This window comes from Coregonus lavaretus, assembly GCF_964263955.1.
Source record: "Coregonus lavaretus genome assembly, chromosome: 2".
Lineage (NCBI taxonomy): Eukaryota > Metazoa > Chordata > Actinopteri > Salmoniformes > Salmonidae > Coregonus > Coregonus lavaretus.
The window spans coordinates 3,117,573-3,127,042 of record NC_139989.1 but is presented as its reverse complement, the minus strand read 5'-3'; the positions used below and the strand labels follow the sequence as shown (position 1 = coordinate 3,127,042).

The 9,470-nt window shown below is 44.1% G+C and overlaps 1 pseudogene across 1 annotated transcript; it reads left to right on the top strand.

Moving 5' to 3' along the window:
• Positions 1–222: 222 nt before the first annotated feature.
• On the top strand, positions 223–8,022 carry LOC311104238 (MICOS complex subunit MIC26-like; annotated as a pseudogene). Its single transcript, XR_014615207.1, has 8 exons — positions 223–289; positions 887–1,003; positions 1,218–1,340; positions 3,042–3,074; positions 3,319–3,571; positions 5,640–5,731; positions 6,402–6,491; positions 6,597–8,022. The product of XR_014615207.1 is annotated as an MICOS complex subunit MIC26-like (transcript).
• The last annotated feature ends 1,448 nt before the right edge of the window (positions 8,023–9,470 follow it).

Sequence of the window (9,470 nt, the reverse complement as noted above, 5' to 3'; positions counted from 1 at the left end):
TAAGTATATTTAGAACCAAATACTTTTAGACTTTTACTCAAGTAATTTTCTATTAAGGTATCTATACTTTTACACAAGTATGACAAATGTGTACTTTTTCCACCACCGTGTTGGGGAAAAGTGTATGGTGTGCTTGCCTGTGACGCTCACTATAGTGTGCGACCACCATATGTCGCTGTTGAAATGATCATCGTTCTACAATTGCGGATTCTGGTGTTTTTGTCCTGGTTCGAGTTGCCGTACAAAAGCAAAGTCACCAGGAAGTGAAATGTCAAACGTTGGGAAGCTGGTAATGGTTAAACTTTTCTCTTGTATGATACATTCAGGTTATCTTAGAATAGTACAGACGTAGCTAATGGCAGACTACAATATGACAACAGTAAAATACTGTTTAAAAGAGTGATGTTGGTTGAGCTGAGCATGGGCTAGCTAGCTAATGTCAGCCTCAGCAAACCAAACCACTAACTTACTACAGTAGTGTGGCCAGGGTCAATGATATTAACATAGAAGGGGTTAGTTAAAAATATATTTTACATTAACGTTAGCTAGCTAGCCATATTTATGACTAGCTAAAAGAGAAGACGTTTTACGATCTGAATTCGAGATAAAAAATAATGAATCGTAAAACGTATTTTTATTCATAAATATGGCCATGGCATTAACGTTACTGGACAAAACGGGTGTGTCACAGTATAAAAAAAAAAACACACTTGTACCTAACGTTAAATGTATTCTTGATTTTGTGCAAAACGTTGCCCTTGTTATGTAAGCTAACGTTAGTGTAACTTACTTCCTATACCTGTCATGAATGTCCTGACTCTTGCCATGCAGTTACCCATTTACCATAAAGTAATGATCCTGCGTCATGATGTGTAACCGCTGCTAGGTGCCGCTGTCTGCCGCTGTGTCAGGGGTCCTGGGTCTGATGCCGGGCACTGCGACTGTCCTGGCCACCAGCGAGGTCAAGAAGAAACCCGCAGCTCAGAGTCTCAGTATTGAAGAGGTAGCTGGTATTGCTGTCCTGTCCCCTCTCCTGTCCAGGAACAATTATTTGGCAGTTATATGAAGGGACAGATGACATGCGTGTCCAATCTTATCTGCTAATAAGAGCTGTTTGGGTGGGGTGCAGGCTCCCACAAGCCACTTTGCAGATACAATTACTTGGACAGGACAACGTTACTGTAGGCTGCTCGATTTGAAATGTGTGTGTGTTGCAGCTCCCGTCCCTGTATGTTACTCCAGAGCCACAGCTCAGGTATGTGGAGCCAGAGGTGGGGCCAGTGGAACGAGGCGTGGCCGAACTGAGGAAATGGGCCGAGCCTTACACTAACCAGTGTCAGGTACACCTCTCTCCCTCTGTCCCCCATACATACAGTGCATTCGGAATGTATTCAGACCCCTTGACTTTTTCCACATTTTGTTACGTTACAGCCTTATTCTAAAATGTATTAAATACACATCTTTCCTCATCAATCTACACACAATACCCCATAATGACAAAGCGAAAACAGGTTTTTAGAAATGTTTACAAATTTAATTTAAAAAAATTACTTACCTTATTTACATAAGTATTCAGACCCTTTGCTATGAGACTCGAAATTTAGCTCAGGTGCATCCTGTTTCCATTGATCATCCTTGAGATATTTCTACAACTTGATTGGAGCCCACCTGGGGTAAATTCAATTGATTGGACATGATTTGGAAAGGCACACACCTGTGTATATAAGGTCCCACAATTGACAGTGCTTGTCAGAGCAACAACCAAGCTATGAGGTCGAAGGAATTGTCCGTAGAGCTCCGAGACGACAGGATTGGGTCGAGGCACAGATTTGGGGAAAGGAATGGAAGAAGTTTGGAACCACCAAAACGCTTCCTAGAGCTGGCCGCTTGGCTAAACTGAGCAATCGGGGGAGAAGGGCCTTGGTCAGGGAGGTGACCAAGAACCCGATGGTCACCCTGACAGAGCTCCAGAGTTCCTCTGTGGAGATGGGAGAACCTTCTAGAAGGACAACCATCTCTGCAGCACTCCACCAATCAGGCCTTTATGGTAGAGTGGCCAGATAGAAGCCACTCCTCAGGAAAAGGCACATGACAGCCTGCTTGGTGTTTGCCAAAAGGCACCTAAAGGACTCTCAGACCATGAGAAACAAGATTCTCTGGTCTGATGAAACCAAGATTTAACTCTTTGGCCTGAATGCTAAGTGTCACGTCTGGAGGAAACCTGGCACCATCCCTACGGTGAAGCATGGTGGTGGCAGCATCATGCTGTGGGATTTGTTTTTCAGCAGCAGGGACTGGGAGACTAGTCAGGATCAAGGGAAAGATGAACGGAGGAAAGTGCAGAGAGTTCCTTGATGAAAACCTCCCCCAGAGTGCTCAGGACCTCAGACTGGGGCGAAGATTCACCTTCCAACAGGACAATGACCCTAAGCACACAGCCAAGACAACGCAGGAGTGGCTTCGGGACAAGTCTCTGAATGTCCTTGAGTGGCCCAGCCGGAGCCCGGACTTGAACCTGATCGAACATCTCTGGAGAGACCTGAAAATAGCTGTGCAGCGACGCTCCCCATCCAACCTGACAGAGCTTGAGAGGATCTGCAGAGAATAATGAGAGAAACTCCCCAAATACAGGTGTGCCAAGCTTGTAGCGTCATACCCAAGAAGACTCGAGGCTGTAATCGCTGCCAAAGGTGCTTCAACAAAGTACTGAGTCTGAATACTAATGTAAATGTAATAATTCCATTTTTTATTTTTAGTACATTTGCAAACATTTCTAGAAACCTGTTTTTGCTTTGTCATTATGGGGTATTGTGTGTAGATTGATGAAAAAAATGTAATCCGTTTTAGAATAAGGCTGTAACGTAACAAAATGTGGACAAAGTCCAGGGGTCTGAATACTTTCCGAATGCACTATGTCTCTTACTTACCTGTCAACTAGAACACAATGGGTGAATTTAGGCAATCTCAAGTGGCATCTCTCTCATTTTCTTTTGGAATCGTCAGATTTAAGGTTTGTGGTAATAGTTCTTGTTTTCCTGTAGGAAACGGGTCTGGTTGCCCTGGAGAAAGCCGAGGTAGGTGACAGACACTGTCTACTAAGACTAGACACACTAACATACACACAATGAGTTGTGACTCATCCTAATGGCTGGAACGGAATATATGGAATGGTATCGAACTCGTTAAACACATGGTTTCCACACCATTCCATCCCAGCCATTATTATGAGCTGTCCTCCCCTCAGCAGCCTCCTGTGATTGAAGCATAGATTAAGGTTCTCTCTATCTCCTCTTTGTGATGTCATATCCTGTGAAACAGGAGGTCTACAGGACTGTAGAGCCCACTGTGAGCGCCTCCATCAGGACAGTGAGAGGTGAGAAGACACATATATCATGCAGAGACCTTCAATAACACACCACATTACATACACATAGTTAAAACGGTGTGTCCTCTCTCTGTCTCTCTTTCCTCTTAGAGACATATGAGTTCCTCAGTGATCCTCCTCCTGACCTCTATCCCAGCGTCGGGGTGATTGGCTTCTCTGGCTTCTTAGGATTGTACCTGGCCAAAGGTAATGTGTGCACAACTAATTGACCGACGTCGGTTCAATTATTCGGATTCCATTTAGTTCTTTATTTTCTTCTGTGAGCTCAGTATGCCATTACTCTAGAGAGAAATCAGATCAAGCAAGAACTCTGCCATGTAGTAGGAAGTTGTAGTTTCAACAGGCCAAAATTCAACAGTCATTAACTACAATGACCAGAATCCATTGCGCACAGCTGCCACTTGTCCTGGCATGTCTGTAGATGGCTGGCTGGCTCCTACAGCCTGAGCAGAGATGAGATGATGACTTGGAATGAAATAATAAAGTGATACAATAAAAAGTAGGATACACAACTGAAAAAAAGTATTAAAGCTAGAATCCTTAGTTGCTACATCCATTGATATACACTACAATATGTGGACACCCCTTCAAATTAGTGGATTCGGCAATTTCAGCCACTCCTGTTGCTGACAGGTGTATAAAATCGAGCGCATAGCCATGCAATCTCCATAGACAAACATTGGCAGTAGAATGGCCCGTACTGAAGAGCTCAGTGACTTTCAACGTGGCATCGCCATCGGATGCCACCTTTCCAACAAGTCCGTTTGTCAAATTTCTGCCCTGCTGGAGCTGCCCCGGTCAACTGTAAGTGCTGTTATTGTGAAATGGAAACGTCTAGGAGCAACAATGGCTCAGCCATGAAGTGGTAGGCCACACAAGCTCACAGAACGGGACCGCTGAAGCGTGTAGCGCAACACTCACTACCGAGTTCCAAACTGCCTCTGGAAGCAACGTCAGCACAATAACTGTTAGTCGGGAGCTTCATGAAATGGGTTTCCATGGCCGAGCAGCTGCACACAAGCCTAAGATCATCATGCGCAATGCCAAGCGTCGGCTGGAGTGGTGTAAAGCTCGCCGCCATTGGGAGCAGTGAAAACGCATTCTATGGAGTGATGAATCAAGCTTCACAATCTGGCAGTCCGACGGACAAATCTGGGTTTGGCGGATGCCAGGAGAACGCTACCTGCCCGAATGCATATTGCCAACTATAAAGTTTGGTGGAGGAAGAATAATGGTCTGGGGTTGTTTTTCATGGTTCGGGCTAGGCCCCTTAGTTCCAGTGAAGGGAAATCTTAACGCTACAGCATATAATGACATTATAGACGATTCTGTGCTTCCAACTTTGTGGCAACAGTTTGGGGAAGGTCCTTTCCTGTTTCAGCATGACAATGCCCCCGTGCACAAAGTGATGTCCATACAGAAATGCGTTGTCGAGATCGTTGTGGAAGAACTTGACTGTCCTGCACAGAGTCCTGACCTCAACCCCATCGAACACCTTTGGGATGAATTGGAACGTTGACTGCAAGCCAGCCGTAATCGCCCAACATCAGTGCCCGACCTCACTAATGCTGGCTGAATGGAAGCAAGTCCCCGCAGCAATGTTCCAACATCTAGTGTAAAGCCTACCCAGAAGAGTGGAGGCTGTTGGAACAGCAAAGGGGGGACCAACTCCATATTAATACCCATGATTTTGGAATGAGATGTTTGAAGAACAGGTGTCCACATACCTTTGGCCATGTAGTGTATGTACACATTGATTCTTAAAGAACATAACTTATAAATGCCACATGAGCTTAGTTCAACTGTCGTACCCCGTCAGAACCCAAAATAGAAGCTTGTTTTACTCCAATGTTTGTAAACAATGTCTAAATGTAAACACTGTTTAGCCTCAACTATACTTTCGATATCATGGATGGTCAGTACTTGCATCCATGCCTCTGTCTATGAATTTGAGAGTGGTTACATTTCTCCAGGCCCATCCCTCACCTTTTTACCACATTCTAGCTTTAAAGTAATGTGAATAAATGACGGTTAATAAGTGATAAGCAGTAATGGGCAGTCACTACCATCATTGGACTTTTATTAATTGTTTAATTTTGTGTTGTTACAGCATTCAACCCACAATGCATTTATTGTAAAAAAAAAAATAATAATAATAATCTAAATCTAAAACCTTGACTATTTTTCTAAAACCAAACTGAAACTGAACCGACCTCAAAAAGCAGTAATCGCTCAGCACTACTCTTGTCTCTAGGTTCCAGGGTGAAGAGGCTGGTGTTTCCTGTCGGGCTGATGGCTCTTACTGCTTCCATGTTCTACCCCCAGCAGGCTTCCTCCTTAACCAAGGTCTGTGTGTGTGTGTGTGGTGCAATGTTAGTGTTTTCCACCCCTTTTTCGCCTCTCTCCCCAATGGGAAGGGCTGTGGTTTCCTGTAGGAAGTTCTGGCTGTGAAATAAGAGTGTTTGTGTGTGGGGAGGGTATGTGATTGATAGTCTGCCCTTTTGGTTTCAAAGCAGGGTGCCCTATTCTGGTGTGGATTCCTGGGATATTTTAGGCCTGTTTAATGTTGTTGTCTGAGAGAGGCACACCCAGAGAGAGAGAGGATACAGGTGTGTGTTTCTGTGTGCCACAACACAGCCAGATCAGACCGACAGGGGGATGAGAACAGAGGATGATATAGAAGCAGGATAGGAAAGTGATGATTAGACAGCAGTTCCGAGTTGAGGTAGGATGGAAAGCTGTGACCTCTGACTGGTCACTGGGGGTGTTTTAATGGCTGTAGTTCTGTGAGTTTTGTGTTTGTGACATTTTGGGACACTAGAAGTGTTGTTTATGGGCACTAAATCTGTCAGATGGTTTGTCTGATTGAGGTCAGGACTCCTATACTCTACTGCCCCATGTACACGTACACACGCACACACACACACACACACACACACACACACACACACACACACACAATGTTTGATGTTTCCATTCCATATTTCCATTTTGTGTGTGGTTGTCTCCATCTCAGGTGAGCAGGGACTCTGTGTACAGCTGGAGTCAGCAGGGTCGGGATGCTGTGGAGACGCTCTGGAAGGACCTGCCGTTTGGCAAGGGCAAGGTTAGTCATCATGACAAGGAATCGAGGAAAGATGTTTGACATTCAGCTGAGGGTGTGTTCAGTAAAAATGAAGTGTATTCCTTCTTCCTGTTTCCCCTCAGGCAGGCTGAGAAGACCGAGGACAAGAGCACTGCTAGCTGAGACAGAGAGAGCCTGGACATATCACCTGGCTGTCACACACACACACACACACACACAATGCACCTGAAGAGTGCACCCAGAGTCATATACAGAGTTCATAAAACTGGGTTTGAGATTTTGAACGTTAATGGCATCAAAGTTCCCAAAACAATCACATTTTTGTTGTCATGGAACATTTGGTTCAAACGTGGAGGATAGGTTATACTTGGAGCCCAACGGGTATATCATTTCACCGATATAATTCGCCGATATTGGCTGTGCATGCATGTTTGTGTTCATGTTGTTGTCCTAATGTTGTGTCAGAATCTGTGTGAGTTTGGGTGAGTGTGTGTGTGTGTGTGTGTTCAATCGTGGTGTTCCTAGGTGTGGATTGATGCTGGCCCTCAGGCCCTTGTTCTCCTATGCCATTGGCACCTTATTTGTTTAATGAAATTGTGAAATCATAAATGGCTGATGTGAATATAGGGGATTAGGATTCTTGGCATGATAACAATGATTGTCAGAGGAGTTGGACTGCAAGTTCCGACAGAATCGCCTATATTCACAACAGCCCTATTTTCCTGATAGTATTTCCCTAGGTGGTGTAGGTGTGCCACAAAGCTCCTCGAGGTGCACTTAGTGTTGGCACACGAAACAAAAAAGTATTAGAATTTTGGAGCCAAATGTGCATATACTTGTCTGAGGAGGTTACATCATGTCATCCCACCCACCAGTGGTGAGAGCCTGTTATTACCATAATCTACTGTATGTCTAATTTGTTTGGAACCAGGCTCTTGTCGTACATTTTTGTTTTGTTTTCAATGATATAACCTGGATTACTAGAGGTGAAATAAACTCTGTATGTAGGTCTGGGTGTACTGTACCAGTGTGGATAGAATACACATTCAACACCCCTATGTACACAGCACCTCCATGATGTACACCCCCCCTAAACAGAGCACCTTAACATACCTCTATCTCTCTCCTGTAACATGATACATCACATTCCCTCTTGCTCTGTTACCATGCCAACCTGTTGTAACCATGCCAACGGACACAGTAGACTCCTGTCAGCTGTCCTCTGATCTCATTTCTGTGTTTGTCTAAACCTTATTGCTCATGCTGGTTTGTTTTGGTGATATTTATGTATTTATTTCTAAAGACATTCCCTCATCATTGATCCACTACAGAGTGCACTACGGTAACATTACATAAATTATTTCAAAAGTTAAAGATATACTTCTACTACAGAATAATATTTAAACATGGTGGTGTATATTTTTTAAAGTATTTTGTGTTTCAGGTGATGATTTTCATTTTGAATTGGTTGATTTTGTATTGATTGTCTGTCCCCAGAAAACGACTGTCTAAAAACAGAGATATGGTCCTAATAAATCAAACTCACATCTGATTGTGATTGTGTTATTACAGTTAAACTTCAGTGCATATTTACTGGTATTGGGTATATGGAAAGTCGTGGTCTGTGTATGCCTCTAGCATTCTCACAAAGAGAGGAACAGAGAGAGGGTAGTCTGTCCATACTCGATGGGGTAAGTGGGTCATGCCGGAAGGCTGTTTTACCAGATGTGTGTTGGTTATTCAAACAGGGATTGATCTTACCTCCCTGTAAAACCATTTAACCATAAAACGTACATACAGAGAAAAAGATAGGCGAGGAACTACTGCAACTTTCAAGCCCGGTCCCACATTTTATGTGCTTTAGCCAACTCCTCTACCAATACTTACTGATGGGACCACTGCTGTAATCCTGTGGTGGGAGTTGGACAAAATGTTCACTACAGTTGTTTTGAAGTAGACAGTCCAGTTTCCTTCCACAGTGAGGGTGAGCGAGCTTGTGGGGTAGGTGAGTTGGGGGTGGGAGTGTGTCTGTTGGTGTGACTTGACCCTTGACCTTAACCGTCATGCCGTGGGGTGTGTGACTCACTGGGGTCATGTTTGCGTGGCTGTGAATGCCTGTGTACAATAATTTGTGTGTCTATTTGTGCAACAGAGTGGTGAACACCTGTGCTAGAATAGAACATTGTGTTGTTTAGTTTGAAAAGGGTTAGAAAAGTTCTCTAAAGGCCCCATGGGGAGTTAGTGTTTAATCTCCCTGGTGTGTCTTTAAATAGATAGAAACATCACAGGCTCTCTCTCTCTCAGCCTCAGCCAATGGTTAATCAGTAACGGGGCACCGGTTAGAGCTCTGGATATAAACAAGTCAGGTTCGAAGGTCAGCGAGGCTCATGGATGAAAATATTATTCCCTGTCTGGCGATAAAGGATGCCGACTCTTTTTTCCATCCCTCTATTCTTCTCTATCGACATCTACAGCGCATTCGGAAAGTATTCAGACCCCTTGACTTTTTCCACATTTTGTTACGTTACAGCCTTATTCTAAAATTGATTAAATTGTTTGTTTTTCCCCTCATCAATCTACACACAATACCCCAAAATGACAAAGCGAAAACAGGTTTTGGAAAGTTTTGCACATTTATAAAAAGAATTAACTGAAATATCAGATTTACATAAGTATTCAGACCCTTTCCTCAGTACTTAGTTGAAGCACCTTTGGCAGCGATTACAGCCTCGAGTCCTCTTGGGTATGATGCTACAAGCTTGGCACACCTGTATTTGGGGAGTTTCTCCCATTCTTCTCTGCAGATCCTCTCAAGCTCTGTCAGGTTGGATGGGGGAGCGTAGCTGCACAGCTATTTTCAGGTCTCGCCAGAGATGTTCGATCGGGTTCAAGACCGGGCTCTGGCTGGGCCACTCAAGGACATTCAGAGACTTGTCCCGAAGCCACTCCTGCATTGTCTTGGCTGTGTGCTTAGGGACGTTGTCCTGTTGGAAGGTGAAC